This window comes from Alligator mississippiensis, chromosome 3, assembly GCF_030867095.1.
Source record: "Alligator mississippiensis isolate rAllMis1 chromosome 3, rAllMis1, whole genome shotgun sequence".
NCBI classification, from domain to species: domain Eukaryota; kingdom Metazoa; phylum Chordata; order Crocodylia; family Alligatoridae; genus Alligator; species Alligator mississippiensis.
This window is the reverse complement of record NC_081826.1, coordinates 116,201,180-116,219,449: the sequence shown is the minus strand read 5'-3', so window position 1 is coordinate 116,219,449 and position 18,270 is coordinate 116,201,180. Positions and strand designations below refer to the sequence as shown.

General features: G+C 39.7%; 1 protein-coding gene across 16 annotated transcripts in view; it reads left to right on the top strand.

Moving 5' to 3' along the window:
* LOC102563423 (hypothetical protein) overlaps nt 1-18,270 on the top strand; it is a 718,626-nt gene that overhangs the window by 254,045 nt on the left and 446,311 nt on the right. For 4 of the 16 annotated variants that reach the window (XR_002091118.2, XR_002091117.2, XR_002091120.2 and 1 more), the window contains 2 exons: nt 599-661; nt 2,604-2,873. The exons of the other annotated variants lie outside the window; for them this stretch is intronic. The gene's annotated coding sequence lies outside the window, so the exon portion shown is untranslated. Of the gene's footprint in view, nt 1-598; nt 662-2,603; nt 2,874-18,270 lie in introns of those variants that run through there. 16 annotated transcript variants of the gene reach the window in all.

Genomic DNA, 18,270 nt, shown 5'->3' with positions numbered 1-18,270 from the left:
AGTCAAATTAATTGTACATGTAGATGCACAAGCAGCAGTAAAGAGCAGAACATGCCTGCCCCCTTTGCAATCTCCACACTGTGCTGCAGGGAAGCATGGATTGACCATGGGCACTTTAAGCTCTTCACTTTTCAAATCCTTAGCATTTGAATGTCTGTACATGCAGCTCTGATTGGGTTTCTCTAGCAGGAGAACAAACCTGGGAGAATTCTCCCAGGTTGTTTGAATGTATGTATGCAGCCTAAGTTATAATACCAGTTTTTATATCTTAATAGAAGTTTGGAGGTCCTTAACATTCCTACCTAACATAAGGCTGTTTACAGTTTCTTACGGAATACATTTCACTTAAGAATATTAGAATTGTACACAGCTTACCATTTGGTGTATAGGTTTTTTTTTTAATTTTTTTTACTCTAGGTATCTGGGTCTTTACCCACTCATTAGGAGAGTTTACTGTAGTGTAATTTGTAACTGTCATCACTTCTAATCAAGGACAGTAAAAGCTATATCATAATGCCATTTACTGGATGATTGATTGAGATAACAGACAGTCTAGATCTAAAGTTTTGTCATGTTATAACTCTCTACTCTGATTTAGGCTGTGGGAGAAGTTGCTTAAGTGAAAAGGAGGAATAAGACTGTTTAAGTACATATACTGAAAGTAAGTGTTAATTTCTTTATATGAAATTAAATGTTTGTGTGCATTTGTGCACAGTTGCTCCACTTCTAACAGCCAAAGGTTAAATTTAGCTCCTGCTTGCCCAAGCCTTTTTTAATGGTCTCTAACAGGTTTTGTTTATACAGTGGCATACAATTTCAGTTGCCCAGTCTGCTGTAGTAGCCTTCCTGGAACATGCTTTATCTCTATCATTTATCATTCCTCTGAACTTCCTGAACTGCATGCCCCCTGCTTGGATTGAGGCTTGCAGTATACCTGCTATGGTATTTTTTTCCTCTTCTTTCTTCTGCCCATTTCTCCTACCCCCTGGGAAGCTCCTCCCCCACATGCTTTCTAATATTGAAGCTTTCAAATTAGGACTTGCTGTGAAATTGCGGTGGAAAGCAATTTTTACCGTAATTTTTTAATTTTGTTAATGCATTTCTTGTCTTGCTTCTCTTCCTCCTCTTTTTTCTCCTCCTGCTTGCAATCAACCCCTTCCCTCTTTTACTATTTTATGTCTCTATAATTACGTTACAGATAATCCTTTCTGTGCCAGGATTCTTATGCATTCCTATTCCAGCCACCAAAACCAACATTTTTGCAGGTTATCACCACTAATTGTATGTTCCTCATATGTATACGTGGAACAGTGACATAATACTGAATACAGAATGTCTGCTTATTCAATGAGAACCGTCCATTGTGTGTCTGAGGCAAAGGCCCTGTGGAAAAATATGGGATCACATAATTCAAGACAGCATCACAATGCATATGCATAAGATGCTGAACTAAGATTTATGCAGGAAATCTTAATTCTGGCATTTCCTAACTTTTTCTTTAACTTTGCTACCTTAATAATCTTTTAATGTAATTATTTGTATGCAGAATATATTAGGTGCAGAAAACAGATCATTTGGTTTAAATTCTGGTCACATTTCAAATCTGTTAGAAAATTCACAGTGATTTCAAAGGGATTAGTATTTTTTCCTTGTAAATGATATTGACTGGAGTAATACAAAAACTTCTGTGTGTGTGAATCTTTGCCTCTTAATAGTCTGAAAACCTTGTAACTAGCCTTTTTTTTGGGCTGAGACCTAGGACCTGGCTTGGTTAACTTGCAAAGAATTTTAACAAGACAGAGAGAGTACTTAAGGCATTACAATTCACATGCAGGTCACAATATTAAAAATAATTTTTCAGACCTTCCTAAGTCCCATTTTTAAAACAGTTTAGGCCTCTTAAGGCAATGGTTCTCAACCTTTTTTGTACCAGGACCCATTTGTAAACATTGACCAGTCCTGACACAGTAAATAGTTTAAGTAGAAAACATACAAGTATTTTGGCCCCAAAATACTTATTACATACTACAAAATAAATTGGCTCAACAGTCTTAATTTTAAAGATATAAATCAACATCAACAAGGAAATATTAACAGCAATATCAACACGTGGCCCTCCATCACTCCCAAGTCACATTCATAATTGTGCAATTTGTACAATGCAAATTGCTGGTGCCCCTCACTCCTGACATGTAGCCCCCTGTTCCCGTCCCCATCCTCCCCACCCCCGCAATGCTGGAGGGGCCCCCAGTTGCCCCCATCTCACCTGGGCAGGAACACAATGGCTCCAGCTCATGTGAGCGGCAGTGGAGCAAGTCCAGCCCTAGCATGGGCTGGAGAGAGGAGGAGGAGGAGAGGCCTGTGGCATCCTCCACCCTGGGCTGGGGTTCTCCTGCTATAGAAGGAGGGCTGGCCATGCCCCCCCCTCCCCCCCACAAGTGTTCACGACCCTTTCAAGTAGTCTTGTGACCCACTTTTGGGTTGTGACCCACAGTTTGTGAAGCACTGTGCTAAGGCACTTGGGCACTTCTGAAACTTTGTCCCTGAACTTAAAAAGTGTCCTCTCATTTTCTTTACATCTTTTTTATTTCCCTTCATTTTAGTATTGTCAAAGCTTTTGAACAGAATGTAGGACACCTTTTCTCTGGTGATCTGACACTTCCTACAATGGGAGCATGAAGAGTTGTTGTACGCAGATGGACATGTGGCATGGTATCAGTGAGTTCCTTATTGGCTGTTTTCATGACAGCAGGCTCTCCTTCTGGTCAGTCTGACTGCACAGCACTGTGTAATAGCATGTACACACCATTTGTGTAGAAGTAAAGTATAATAAATAAGTACATAAATAATAAAGAAAAAATGGACAATTTAAATTTTTATGGCTCTATGATTTTGTTAATGCATTGTGTTTCTCTGTTATTTGTGCATTTCAGTTAACATTTGGGTAACTAGTATCTAGCCTCAAAACAGATGTGGAAGACACTTTTTGTCTATGGTTATAGGCTGAGATTACAATCTATGGACATAAGTAGGGATCTACCTAAATTGCACTGAAAATGCATTGCACAGCAGCTCCTTTAATCTTGCTATTTTCACTACATGCCCCACACCTCTCCTCCTTGCCTCTGATTGGTGGAGGGACCCCGGTGGCTCCACTGCTCATTGCTTGCTCCTGATTGGACAGGAGGCAAAAACCATGGTTTAAAATATGCTGCAGTTTTTGCCTTCTGCCTTGATTTAGGTAGATCTCTAGACATAGGGTTTAGAATAGCATATTGTCCTGTGATAGTAATTGAGGAGAAGCCAGTGGAAGTAGAGGGTTCAGTTTCTTTCCTACTGCACCAACTTTAAGGAAACAAGTTTTTAATTAGTCTTGAGACCTGGAGCAGCTTATTCCTAATTGAACCCTGTGACCTTCTCTTAGATGGTGGTTCACAATGTCTAGATTTTGAGGATGAAGAAGAAACCTGGCAATGAGATTTGAAGCTACATTACGCAAAAATGTGTCAATAATTCAAGCTGATTGATAGCTCCTCTTGTAACCAAAATCACATGCAATTTTTTTATTCCTATAGCATAATGCATCCTGTACGTATAATCAGTTCTGTTGAACACATGGTGTTGCTGCTTTTCACGAAACACTCCCTCCCTACTTCCCTAAGCAGAATCTTTAAAAATCAATTCACATAATCCATTCAGTCTGAAATACTGGAGATGCTGAAGCCATTATTCCAAAATTCTTGCATTTTAGGTCCCTTCTATGGAAACAAAGCTATTCACAAGGCTATATTAAAGGTCTGTCAGCATTTCCACTGAAACATTTTTTTCCCAGAGGTTTATCATTTGTTTTCCTGGATGAGACTAATTGTACCAATGTTGTTATTTTTCCTTTTGAAAAAGTTTTTGGATTTTTTAAAAAAACTTATACTTCAAATACAAACAAAAAGTATGTTTATTCTGGGGAGGGATTTCTGGGGAATGCCTTCTGTTTTAACACTGAGAACTTGGTCCAGTCCTTATTGAAGTCTAGGGACTTCATTGATTTCAACGAGAGTCAAATAGCTTACATATTGTGCATTATCGATGTGAATTAACAGGTTCTGATATTTTTGTATATAGCTATATCTACTTCAGTGTGAGTGTGCATGCATGTACGCGTACATACTGTAGAGACTATAGTACGTATCTTCTCTTTTGGAGGGTGGGAAGGGACAGCATTGTGGGGGTTTTTTAAATCCCAAAGAAAATTTTGTTAGAGACTTTGAATATACATTTTTAAAGTACTAAAAACATGTAAGATGCATTTAGTCATTATGACTGTAATAGCTCCCAAAGGAGACTGAATGGTCCAAGGCAGTTGTGTAGTTCCAAAGAGCTGAGCATTTGATGATAAACTTCCCATCTAGGGAATACTCCATAACTTGGAAGTAATATTTAATATGAAGTTTTTCAGAAGTATTAAAGTTTCTGTGTATAAAAGCAAACAATGCCTTAATGTCCTAGTGGGTCCCACAAAAATCTGACTATAAACAAAACTTGCACTTCTTGCTAGTAGGTGGCATTTCATATGCTATATTGAGACTAATGCAGCCCTTGCAGAAAAATGCAGTTGTGGCCAACCTTTTTGGCAGGCATGCCACAAGTTAAGCCCCGCTTCTTCCCCAGATGCCACTCTGATTCCTGCCTTTCAGAGACCTACCTGATAGTTTGCCCCTGGGGCACCAGAAGTGGAGGCAGGGGAGATCTGAGCCTTTGGCTGTAGTCCTGGGAAGCCGAGCAAGGGCAGGCTGCTGCTGCAAGAGGAGGCATTGCTGCCAAGAGCCACGTTAATAGTTTCCTGTCTTTGCAATCATCTAGGTTTTATATGGTGAGCAAGGATCCGGAGCCCTGAATTCAGTGGTGACTGCAGAGTTAGGCAAGGGTTAACCTGGCTCTTGACAGTGACACCTGATACATCGTCTCCCAGCAGCATTCTTACCCCCTCTCCCTCCTCTACTCCATAGAGTGCTTTACTCCTTTTCTGGTGCCTCCTTTTATTGTCTGCTCTGGTCTTGCATGTCAAAAGCTGCAGCTGTCTGTGCCACAGGTTGGCCACCCTTGAAATAATGCCCCTTCTCATGATTTGAGGTTTATTTTCATTTGTTGCTTTTTTAAAATCTATGTTCTGTTTAGTTAAGTTCAGTCTAGTCTCCATGCATATTTAAAAATAAATAGGATTTTGAAAGCACTATCATGTAGGTAAACCTTTGTTAAAAGATTATTAGTCCTTTATTTTAGATTTGTTGATCAGGAGTTCCTGTTATGCTCCAAACATGCAAAAACAGGTTATTTTTCATGGGAGACTATATAGGAACGTGTAACAGACTGAAGGGCAGAGCACAAGGTAGCAATAAAACAGTCCTAGTCAGCATGATGAACAGCAGTCATAGCACACTGGTGCCTAAACCAAAAGCAAACAATTGTTGAAAAGCAAATGGTTCTTCATTGCCTTTTGTGGAACAAATCCATAAAATGTCGGTGCTCCCTTACTGCAGGATGTGTTTGGGTGAGGAACTGTGCAGAATAGCTGAGTGATTAGATCCACTGATTTCAATGCAGTAGAATAACTAATGTATTTAAGGATGGCATAGAAGTATGAAACTTGCATAACATAAGCTGAGCATTTTAATGAAAGATAAAGACAATCCTCTGAGCTTCTAAAGGTATAAAAGAATTATAAAACATACCATGTGTTTTTGCAGGAGATTAGGTAATCTGTCCAACATTACATGAAATATGAATACTTGCCAGAATTCAACAAAGGACATAAACCCTGTATTCTTAAAAATGGACTGAGTTGTTGTAGTTTCAGGTCGACACCCTCAAGACTGCCCCATCATACCCTTCCTGGCCTTTCATAAATGTGGGAGATCAGAGATAAACCAATGATCAGAATTTCAATTTCAAGAATTGGTGTTTTGAGTACAGGCCTAAAATGGCCTCATTAAGAATTATGTATATTTGGAGCTCTCTGTCACCAAAGGAAATATTGGCAGCGTGAATAACGTAAGTACTGTCCCAATTGCAAAGGCAGGAGTCTAAATCACATGAAATTGTCCAGCATTTCTATAAGCTGTTTGTGCACTGTTACCAAGCAAAGACAACTTAGTAGTTGTCACTTTGAAATGTAGTAATGGTTCCACACTGTTTTTGAAGGAAAGGCAGCTGAAGCCTACTTTGTTCAGTCAAAGGGCACTAGCTAATGAGTTTTCTGTCCTAATGGAAGTCGCTTTCAGCTTTTACAAGGCTGTGGTCTGAATAATGGTTGGGGGTGAGGGGACACCAAAAACATGATTATGAATGAGAATCAAGTTTAAAGGGTTTAAGGTGATAAGTTAAAAACCCTAAGCTTGTGGATGGTCCTTTCCTTTGTGCTATGAATCAGGGCCCAAAGCAGCAAAGAATAAAATTATAGTGCTTTGCACTTTTATCCAAGGATCTCAAAGAATAAGACAATCAATTTATCAATCTTGGCAGAAACCTTTGAGAGAGTTAAGCATCTATTCCTGTTGTTATGCATGGATAGACAGAAGCACAAAGCATTTTTGCTCATATGGCATATTTGTGACACACTCAGAACTAGAAACTGGAAATCTCTACCTCCTGGTCACGTCCTTTGGTTGCTAAACCAGGACGCATTCAGCAAAGCTAAGAATTGTGAGGAGAAAGGGAAGTATTTCCTCCCTATCACTAGAACTCTGCCTGCCATTGGAAATGGTACTAAGCTGTGCTTTTTATATATGTTCCCCTCAAAATTAATGACTTTGGTGAAGTTAAATTATAGCAAGATAGATTTTTCACTAGCTAAATGATTAATAGAACACATTTTATTTCTAGTCAGAGCTAGTAATAGCAGAAACGTTACGTTTATAATATAAGTACAAATCCTTCTCAGGGAGTGTTACCTCAAATCAGTAAATAACAGCATCTCAAACTCCAAAAGGATGATTAAAAAAAAATCTTCTAACTATGTCTCCTTTGCTGTCATATCTTTCATCTCATGGGAACTGCCTGCCTCTTGTTTTAATCCCAAAACATCATTGAAGTCTGCGGGGGAGAGAGAAAAACATCTGTGAGACCTCCATAATAAAACTCAGTCTTGCAGGATAGAGCAATACAAAAATCCATCCATCCCAGTAGATTTTACTTTTACTGTAAAAGAATAGCAGCTAGTTTTAAATATAGATATATTTCTCTGGTCTAGAAATTTTGATTGGGTTTCCATCCAGCTTTAGACTCTATGCAGGGTACGTTCTCATGTAGCTCTCTTGGGGGAATACAGCATTGTAATAGGAAATCAGAATTGCTTATCTGAAGTATCTTCTCAATCCGTTTGGAAAAGAAAAATCCAGACTGCCCTACTTCCACCCCATCAGGAAACTCTGCTAACTGACATGTCTTTAGTCTGAGCTACCTCTCAAGGTCATCAGTGTAATTTTTAAAGTCTTGCAGGCTTTAGTATTCTGGCAGATAATAGCATCAGGCCCATCAGTCATTATCTCCTAGTCCTCAATTTTCTTTTGGCTTCCTGCAATTTCATTCAACCGTCCACTAATATTTGCTGCATTCTTTTAAAATAAATCAAATAGCACTTCCTATGCTGACTCTGGACTTAATAAAAATCAAACACACAGCATCAGGACTTTAAAATAACACATTTTAATACAAACATGTGAGATATCTTTTGAAATCTGTGCTGGATGTTTGTTTCCTGCTGGGCTTAATTTAAGACTCTAGTGCTAGCATTAAACCAAAGCGAAAAATGTTTGCTCTTTCATCTGTGTGCCACATCCCATCCACAATCACAAACAGCTCCTTTAAATTTCTGTTCTTTGTCCCCTTCTGCAAATGTATAATGCATGCCTGTCTGACACATGAACTAACCAATACTTCTTAAAAAATGTTTCTAAACCTTGCCTAAGTTTGGGCAATTGCTCATGATCAAGTAGAGTTTGAGAGAAGGAACAAATATGTGGTGTATGTGGTTTTGTTTTTTTTAATAGTGGTGAAACTTTTCCTAAGGAAATTTGTATCCTGCTCAGTAAAGCTACAGACAAAAATATAGTGTTGTAAAGGGGGTGAACATCATAATAGTCTTGGGTCCGTCTCCTTTTAACTTTTACTCAGAATGCATAAAACAAAATGCCTTCAAATCATTTGCTTTAAGCTTACAAAATTAATGAAGTACAGATATTTGACCAAGTATCTTTTAATTAAATTGTTTGCATCCAAAAATCTTGTCTCTCACCAGATGTAAGATGACTGGCTGCAGGATTCGTGCAAAGTACGCAAGTTTTGGTTTCAGAAAATTCTGTAGGGAAAAAGTCTGTTTAGTGTCAAGCTGTTTCATTTACTTTTCACTTGAGCCTCGTATTCCATTTCTTCTAATGTGCCAAGTTTGAATGACCATTTTCATATTGGAAACTTCTGAAAATGGGATTTTTGCTTTCTACTGCAGAATTCATCTGAGGACTGCAGCTGGGTATAGAAAAGTGGACTTTTGTGCTCTGATGGCTCTCCCATGACCTCAGTGACACTGTATCATGCAGTGGTTTGCCTACATGAATCCACTTCTAGAACTGGGATCAGAATTTAAAAGAAAAAAAGTGTTCCCATTTTTCCTTGAAAAAAGGCTCATGTGACCCCATTGTTTTTGTAATTTTAGAAATTATTACATATGCCCAAGCTACATTTTAAAGAAAGCTGTTGAGGTTAAAAAAATCATACACTTTAAAGTGAGGAAATGCTGGAATTTAAGTTGTCTGGGCAACCTTATTTTGGCCCAATTTTACGTATGACTTGTGACCAGGGTTTTTAACTGTGATGACATCCTAGATTTTTCTACCCTCACCTCTTTTAGCTCAAGGAATGAAAAGGGTTCTCTTAATTAGCAACTATTTGATTTTTTGTTTTCCCTTTGTTATTTGTTATGTGGCCCATATGTACTGCACACCATTCAAACCCTTCTATAAAGATAAAATGATTCATTTCCTCATGGGCTCCTCTGTAGTGCTCATCACTGTAGGATAAGTGCTTTGCAATTAAGAGAAATTAAGGTTTAAAAAGTATTCGCTAATTTTGGGTGCCTAATTTAGGACACCTGGGGCCTGGGTTTTTTTTTTCCAGAGCACTTAGCATTAGGTTGCACTTCATATGTTCAAGGCAGAGCTCCCATTGACTTCATTTGCACCTGCAAGTGCTCAGTCCTTTGACAGTCATACCTTAGGTTCTCATGCTGGGAGCCCAGAAAATGAGAAACATATTTTGTGATCCCACGTGGAAATTTTAGGAACTCTGTGTCAGATACAGGGATAGAATCCATGTCCGCAGGGCTACCTTCCTCTTCCTTAGCCATGACTTCATCCTTACACCTCTCTTAATACCCTGCTTCTTTCACTGTACATTTTAAAGATTCCTTAATAAATGAGAAAAGGGGTCTGCAGACAAGCAGGCAGAGAGGGAATCAAGGTCTTGAGAGCAACTGCAGGAGGGGTCCCTGGAGCAGCTTTACCTCTGTATTTCTAGGTTTGGCATGGCTGACCAGGGTGCACTTGAGAGCATCAGTCCCTGGGTGAACTGGGAACACAGTGTCAACATATCATGAGAACACAGAATATTGTCAGCACAAGTGTCTGGATCTGGTATGACCCATAGGAACCCTGATCAGCAATTGTAGGAAAAGCCCTTTTGAGCCCTTGGGGGCAAAAGCAGGCCCAGTGTGGATGTAATTTTAGGGAATGTAGGGGTATAGTTGGACTGACAGGCCCTCAGCTAGCCTTAGTCTCATGAAGGCTAGGGACAGACATTCAAAAAGCCTGAGCCTGAATTGAATGAATATGCCTACATTACATAGTATACTGCACTGCTAGATTTGTGTTACGTTAGCCAAATGGTACGTTAGCCCACATGACACTCCACTACTGCGATTAAGCTGCTTCCACTACTTGAACCAGCTCATTCAGTACTGGCTTTTGGATCCCTGCACAGTGGAAGGTGCAGTATTTGACATACCTATTGATGCTAGACTGAGCTTCAGCATAGATGGAACTAATTGGGTTGATGGTAGTTACAGAAAAAGGATTAGTTGGGTAGAGGGACCTCTTCCCAGAAGTTACATTTTTTTTTGTAAAGAATAGGAACTCATTCCCTGTTCTCTCTCCCCTTACCTGCCTTCCGAATACTGGGTGGGTCTTACTGCATTTTGGGGGCAGTAAAAGAGAGAAAACTATGGGGTATAAGAGAAGGCAGGTGCTCTTTTACATGAGTTATTCCCCTAGAAAGCTCAGTGCATTTCTCTTCCTCCCTCCTTACACACTAAACCCATCTTCCTCCTGGTAGATGGCCCCTGGAGTGTGGGCACAACCAATTTGGACGGTTTGCTGGGTACTGTGTCCACTGCCTTGAGGCCATCTATTGTCTTCAGTTTCAAATTTGAATTATTAACCTAATAATCTGAAAGTTAAATTATTAACTTTCCCCTTCTCTGCCTCAGAACATGCAAAATTAGTTTGTGTAATTTCTAGAGCTTGTTCCTTTTTTCTGAACTTGTGGTTTCACTCCTGGCATTTAAAGTATAAGATTGTGGAAGTGAAGAGACTATGCCAGGAAAACCAGGACAACAGTGATAAACAGTGTGGGCTCAAACAGCTTGCTAATAGGGTTAGCCTGGAGATTGAACAGCCATGGTGCCTTGTTCGTTGTTGGGCATTGTGGATACGTTCCATTCAAGCTAAATGAAAGACCAGTTAAGTACTCCTTATTTATTGGTAGCTTTATTTATTGATTGAAATGGAAAACCACTGCCCCAGTACTAGACTTCAGACCCTCCTGGGCAGCTGCTGCACCATGCTGTGCAAGGTTTTGGGGTTTTTTGGGGGGGGAAGTCTCATAATCAATGCTGGGGTGAAGGACTGATTTGATTTGTCAGAGACACTTGACAGAGAGGCAGCAGAAAGCCAAGAGGATAGCCAGGACAAACATTGTGAGTGTGTCCCTGAGATAAAAACTAGAAACAGAGAATGCCTGAACTTTTTTGGTATGATGCTGTTTGGAAAAGGGCTTGAAACTGGGAGCAAAGAATTGTCTCCCATTGCTTAATTCTTACCATGTTCAAAGTAACCAGACTTCGTGTGCATTTGGTGCATATAATCAGAGAGAGACCTCACTCCATCGAGTTCTTTCCTTAACCACTGCTATCTGCAGGACCTTGAGCTTTGCCTAAGAGAAGATCCAAAGAAGTAGCACTAGAGTGAGTCTTTGAAGAGGATGTTCAGCTTTAATTTTTTTCTTAAATACATTTTTTCTACCTTTTTTCTCCTTGTGAAAGAGCCTTGAACCGATAAAGCAATCACTTGGATTTGAAAGGAATGAGCAGGTGAGCTCCTATTCCAGCAGGAGCCTGGGAGAGCAATAGGTAAACATCTTCCCACCTGACACTTCTTTATGTCTATTAGCTAAAATTTGGCATACTTCAAACCCTTCTCTTCTTCCCTTGAAAGCTGTTTGCATCCAGCCCTGCATACATTTGTGTGATTGTGGTGGATTGGATTAAGCTATATTTGGGAGAGAGGAAGCAGGAAAAAAAAGTAATTTTTCTGGGGCTGTATTGATACATTACAGGAATATAGCACAGTGGGGAAAAAATCAGTTGAACAATAAATGAAGACATGGGAAATAATAAAGTAGATCTCAATGATGTGGTATTGCACCTGCCAAACTTGGCTTATTGATATTCATATTGATACATTGCATTCACTCTTCATGTGCACATGTGAGTTCTCATGATGACACTGTCTGCATTCAGGCAACATTTGCTCATCCAACAAATGAGGTGGAAAAATAAGCATTTGAAGCAGCTGTGCAAGAACCTGTTATCTCTCTCATCAGAGCAGTAAATTATCGCCAGGGTGAGTCATCATGATGATAGGTTATCATTGTTCGGTTATCCTCAGCAAAAGAGTTTTACTATCACCAGTAAGATGATTTATGAGGAAGATATCAGAGTTGTACAGGACTACTTGAAACTACTCAATGCATGCTTATTTAGAAACAAAATAATAAAATCCATGTAGGTGGTTCTGTGGAGAATTGGATTTGTGTTAAACCAAACTAGTCCTGTTCATTATCCTCAGAGGAGAATAATGGAAAAGAAAGATTCTGAAATTATGGTAAGATTTCCAAAAATCTCCAAGAAGCTGAAGCCCCACTTTCTAAAATGAAATCAAGGTATGTTTGTGAATCTTATGCTAAAACTTTTTTCACTGAGATGGTGCCAAAACTGAGGATAAAATGGTAGTATAATTCCAAATATGGGAACAATGGGTGCTTGCAGATGTTAACCTCCCCTCCCCCCAGTGGCACTTTAAATTAAACTCGGCACGTTCCACACTGAGCCCCACACAGACCAAGAAGAGGCAGCGGGTTACTTCAACCTGTCTTGCCCAACATCTGTAAAGATCAGGCGCTTTAGTGGGCTTTTTTTGGTGCTTTCATTTAATAGCTGATTGAATCGGCTTTAGCTAAAAGTGCCAAAAAGTTGTACTGAAGTGCCCAATCTTTACAGACACTGCAAAGCTGGGTTGAAGTATCATGCTGCTGCTTCTGGTAAAACTCCTTTTTTTTCATGTCTGCAAGCAGCCAATAGTATTAGATTCAGTTACACAGCTGGTATCTAACTGTTTTGGAAGGTAAGCCATGAGGATAGAAAGGAAAAGACTGAAATTAAATTTGTAAAATCAAAGAATGTAAGTCTTGTAATAAAAAATGTAATCTTGTATCTGCATCCTACATTTTTCTTTATAAGAATTGCCACAATCTCTAGAACGTTGCTTATGAGTGAATCTATTAGCATATTATTTCTGTTACCGTACAATGGGCACAGTTAAAAATACCAATGCCTATGCAATTCTGGTACTTACCATTTACCACAATAGTCCCTATAATTAGATTTATACACTTTTTGTAAATGTCCAGTTTTTCATTGGGTTTACTCTACTGGTAGCCATACCTGACTTATTTTTTTATTCATTTTTGCCTGTTCATACTTTCCTGACTGACAGTACATCAGAATTGGACTTTTTTCTAAAATTAATGTGTTTTCAAGCAGTGCTTTCGAAAACAGTTTTAGTTTTATCCTAAAAGGTAGGGTTTTTTCTTTTATAATTGCCTTTTAATAGATATTGTCATAACATTTCTTCTTTATCCCAGGGGCTTCTGTTCCATGCTTCCTCTGATACTTATAGGAATCCGGCATGGCCCAAATGTCCTGCAACTCTGATAGAGGTATAGAAATCAGATAAGACCAAAAGAAGGCTGGCAGTGTAGTTATTATTTTGGTCTCTCACTGTGGTATTTACTTATCATTACTTGAAACCCTTCATTCATTATTTACAGATAGTCCCATTTTCCCCATCATTATCTATTGATAACGATCACTATAATGATCAATAAGTTGGATCCAGGTAGAGCTGAAGCATGCAGTGCATACAGAAAGAGTGCATTTGGATTAGGACGCTGCACAAAAGCTTTTCAGAGTTTAGCCATGTATCTCTTTAAACATGCAAGTGAAGCTCATGTTTGGCCAGTAATAAAATACTCAGCTCATTCTGATGAATATATTTGCAATTGGGTTCTACAATTCATGTCTTTAAACTGTCCCTGTAGTCTTTTGTACTGCATCGTTGGTTAGATGTAGCTTTTGTGTTAGATTGATACCCAAATTGATAGAATGAAGTAAAGTGGCTTGTAGTATGAGAGCTTTTGTGTGAGAGAGAGTAAAATAAATACTTACTGAACATTCATCTTCACACACTTGTAAGGAGACCTTTCAGCAATATAGAGTCAACGTGAAGAGTTCAATTTTTAGCACTGTTGTTCAGGTCAGAAATGTCATTATGATGAGTAGGAGTTTGGCATGCCAAGTGACAAGGGTGGCGTATTGGGGCTCTTGCTCCAAGGGAGACAGGGAGGGTGTAGGGTCAATTTTGTTCTGTGAACTTAAGCCCTGCTCTTAGAAGAGCTCTTATTACAGGGATGTTCTGTGACATTTGTCAGGTGTGTTGCCTAGCTGTGACACTGTTCTTCACTCCCACATTCACTTTGCAGGAGTAATTTGTGCCAAAGACTAAGCTTAAATGAAGACAAATGGCATGTTCCTTCAAAGAAGTCAATCAGGGAAGTAGTGGAGATCAGAAATAACATGGTATTGTGCTGGGAGTAACTGACTACAGCCATCAACAAGTATACAAAGAGAGAATGCAGAAGATTTTCTGGGGTCTTTGTATATTATTTGTAAGATGCCCTTCAATGATATGTAGTCTCATATGTACAAAGGTGAGACCTTGACTTTTCAGACAATATGCTGACTGATAGTTTTATAAGTAGGGCTGACAAACGATTAAACAAATTAATTGCAATTAATTGTGAGATTAAAAAAATAGTCACAATTCATCACAATTTTAATTGCACAGTTAAGCAATAGTCAGCACCTCCCCACCCAATGGCCCAGAGCCCATGTGCCCTGCAGCTTCTCCTGGCCAATACCAACAGCGCACAGCCCCAGCCTTGACCCCGGCCCACCCTGTGCCCACGCCAGGCTCAGCCCAGCTGGACTGGACCAGCTGGAACCCATGTGAACAGTTCCAACCCTGGCATGCCCTGTGCATACTCCAGATTCACCTGTCCACGCTGAGCAGTGGTAGTGGCCAGGCAGAAACTGCTGCTCAGTGTGGAGGAAAAGTGGCCCCTCCCCCTCACTGCTGCAGGGCCCTTCTTGGCGCAGCTGCCCGGAGTCCATGCCCAGGCTGCCCTGTGACTCCTCTGCACTGCCACCGCTTCCCTGCTGGGTGGCCCAGAGGTGGCAGTGACAGCAGCAGAGAGGAGCCACAGAGCAGCCCAGATGTGGGCTCTGTGGGTGGCTGCAGCAAGAAGGGCCTGGCAGCGGTGAGGGGAGTGGGGGAGTGGCCACTTTTCCCCTGTGCCAAATAGCAGCTTCTGCCCAGCTGCAGCTGCTTTTGCTGCTACACAGTGTGGGTGGGTGAATCTGGAGCAGGGGTGGGGCAGCCCAGGGTTAGGGCTATGCTCATGGGTTCTAGCTGATTCAGCTACGGTCCAAGCCACTGGTTAAAACAATGTGTGTGATTAACACAATTAAAAAATAAACATGTTAATTTGTGTTTGTGTTAATCGCGTAAGTTAACTGCAATTAACTGACAGTCCGAGTTAGAACTTTAAGCATGTTATCACCTATTTCTTGGTAAAACAATGAAGAGTATGTGCCTTTTGTGCTTGCCTGCCTTTGGAAAATGGATAGGAATGAGAAAGCATTTTGTGTATCTGGCATTACTAAGGCCAGTCCCTTGTATAGATGCTTTAGTTAGCTTCTCTCCTCTTTTCTCACGTTATCACTTGATATTAGTTTGTTCTATATAGTAAGGTATAACTTGACCAACAAGGGGTGTCTCGATTTTGTTGAGATACGCTGTTGCTGTTGTGGCAAAAAGTTGCCTATCTGTGTCAGAAAAGTCATGTTGCCGATCTGTTTAGTAGTGTGTGTAGCTGTGATATTGGAATCCACCAAGATGGCTGCCATGAATTCACGTTTTGGTCAATATTTCAGCCCCCATTAGGGTTAATAAATTAATTCCAATGATGAAACCAACATTGTAGGAACCAAAGAGATCAGTTATAATATTTCTGTTGTGGTAGCCATATTGGATTCAAAGATGGCAGACACCTTAGCTTGTATGCACTTACTTAATGTAATTAAAAAACCTAGTAAACAATACTCAAATACTAAAACCTCACAAATTCTATCACTACAAATTTCATAGCAGGCCTACAGTACTGAAAGTATCATAACAGGCTATTCTACTTATTCAAGTTCTATTGAATAAGAAAATACCATTTTGTAAAATTTCAGAATGCAGAGAAGTCAGATTTTAATAATATATAACTCAGTGGCAATGAAACATACAGACATATGTTTGGCTTCAGGCAACAGGAAAATGTAATAGTCTAATCAATGGTAATATAACGGTAATGCAATGGTATATATAACATTAATATAATGGGTAATTGCAGTTTTTCAGATCTTTTCATCACTTGAATCTGTTTCTGAATCCCTGTAGTTATTATATGGATTGCAACATGTTGTTTCATAGCACTCGCAGCCGGGAGTGCATGGCACATTAATCTACTTGCAAGAGCATGCTGGTCCCCAGCATTCCATCTTGCACTTGCGATTTGTTATCTGAAGGTATTCTTCTGGTAATGGGGCAAGTGTGTTTATGATAGGAACATAACCATCGTTTTCAGCTTGCCTGCCACACTCATCAGGTAATGGCAATGGTGGATTAGGTTCAAGTACACTTTACCTAATTAGACTTTAGTAATTGGCTCTATGTACATGATGTACAAGGGGGTCATAGGTAGGCAGATGTTTATCCAGAGCTTTTGCTTGATAGAATGATTTTACCCAGCTTCCAGAAGGGTTGAAAAGATGGTGACGGCTGATACAGCAACACAACAAACTTTTCTACATTACTGTACAAATCCTTATCAATATCAGGCCTACTTCCTAGACCTGCCAACAAATGTTCATGTCAAATGAACACTTTCCAAACAGCTTTCTTAGTGTGACCACAGAACTGTCTGGTGATGTGACAACCAGTGACACTGTGGAATCCAATTAGAGATGCACAGACTAGCTCAAGCAATTCTGACGCAATATCATGAGCAGGAATAAATTTTACTGGGTTGCTTCTTTTCATCCAAACCTTTGGCACAAGATTATGCCAAAGAAGAAGGACCCGTTTATCTGTGTCATCACAGGAGAATATGACAGAGGAGTATCCCTGATTGCATGTTTGCCATGTAAGAGCATTCTCTTCTTGCTGTGAATACAGTTTCAAAAGATCCCATGAGTTGGAGCGCTCTGCTTTTCCATCAGTGAAACCACCACCAACAAGCACCCATACTGGTGCCTGCAGTATGGGACAAAATCCAATAATCGATGGTGGTGAAGTATCATCAGAAAGAAACTGGTTAAATGTTGTCCGCCCTGGTACAGCAATGTTCTCCTGGTTATTGGCTGATATTCTACCCAATACTCATGGTAGCTCTGCTGACATCTGTTGAACAGCTGTGTTGTCAACGTTTTCATTTGTATTAATACCCATACTATGGATGGGTGGTTTCAATGACTTGTTACAGTTTGTCATTGCCAGAATGACTGTGTTAAATTCAGGTAATACATCTTTCAAGGTTCTTTTCCTTCCTATTACATTGGTGCTTTCTTCAATCTCAACTGGTTTCGATGGTCCTCTTTGAAATGCTAAAATGTGCGTTGCATGAAATATTTGTTTTCCATTCCAGGTCTTCTCCAAAATGTTGATGTTGTCCAACGAAAACTTAACAGAATGACTGGGAATGAGATTGCTTGGGATAACAACTTAATTTTCCGAAAATGTCTTTGTTTTTCTCAGCAGTGGTGGTCTTGATACAGCTAACTGTGTCATATGGTATACTGTATTAAGCAGCATGGAGACTTGGTATTAGCTTCTTAGATCTAGTTGCATGATGTATCAGCAGCCTTAACTCAACATATTTTGGCATTAGCTTTTTGCCCCTTGATTGCAGGTAAACCAAATACTGACATTTATTCAGTATATCTCAGTCTAGATTCTTGTGCACGACTTACAACATCTAAGCCTTCATTGTCATGTTCCAGAATCATACAGATCAATGTTTAAAGAATAACAGGAGCACATATTTGGGTTTGTTCTTCATTCAAGGTGCTGTATCCCTTCTTGCGGGCTATAACTTTCAAATCTGTTTTTGACCTTGAGAGCAGTATAGTACAAGTTTTGTGTGTCTGAATACTATTCTCTGAACTGCAGGCCAGTGGGTTCCTCATTATTTACATGTGACGTTACAACTGCTTGTACAGTTTTACCAGTTGTCACAGTTTGGAAGACAAGGAATGGAAGATTTTCATTTTTTTGGTGCTGAAACTAAATGGCTGTATTGCAATAAGTCTGAAGTTCTTGCTTCATTTGCTTCAGTGTGGTCAGAGGACATACACCACCTTTGTCTTTTACTAAATTGCAATATCTTTCAAGTATATCTTTCAGATGACACATTTTTCTGTGCAAAACTGGCACCTAATTAGTCAGTCACCTAATGCCATGCTCTCACTTCAGGAGAAAAGAATATCTTCTTGTGCAATCTCCA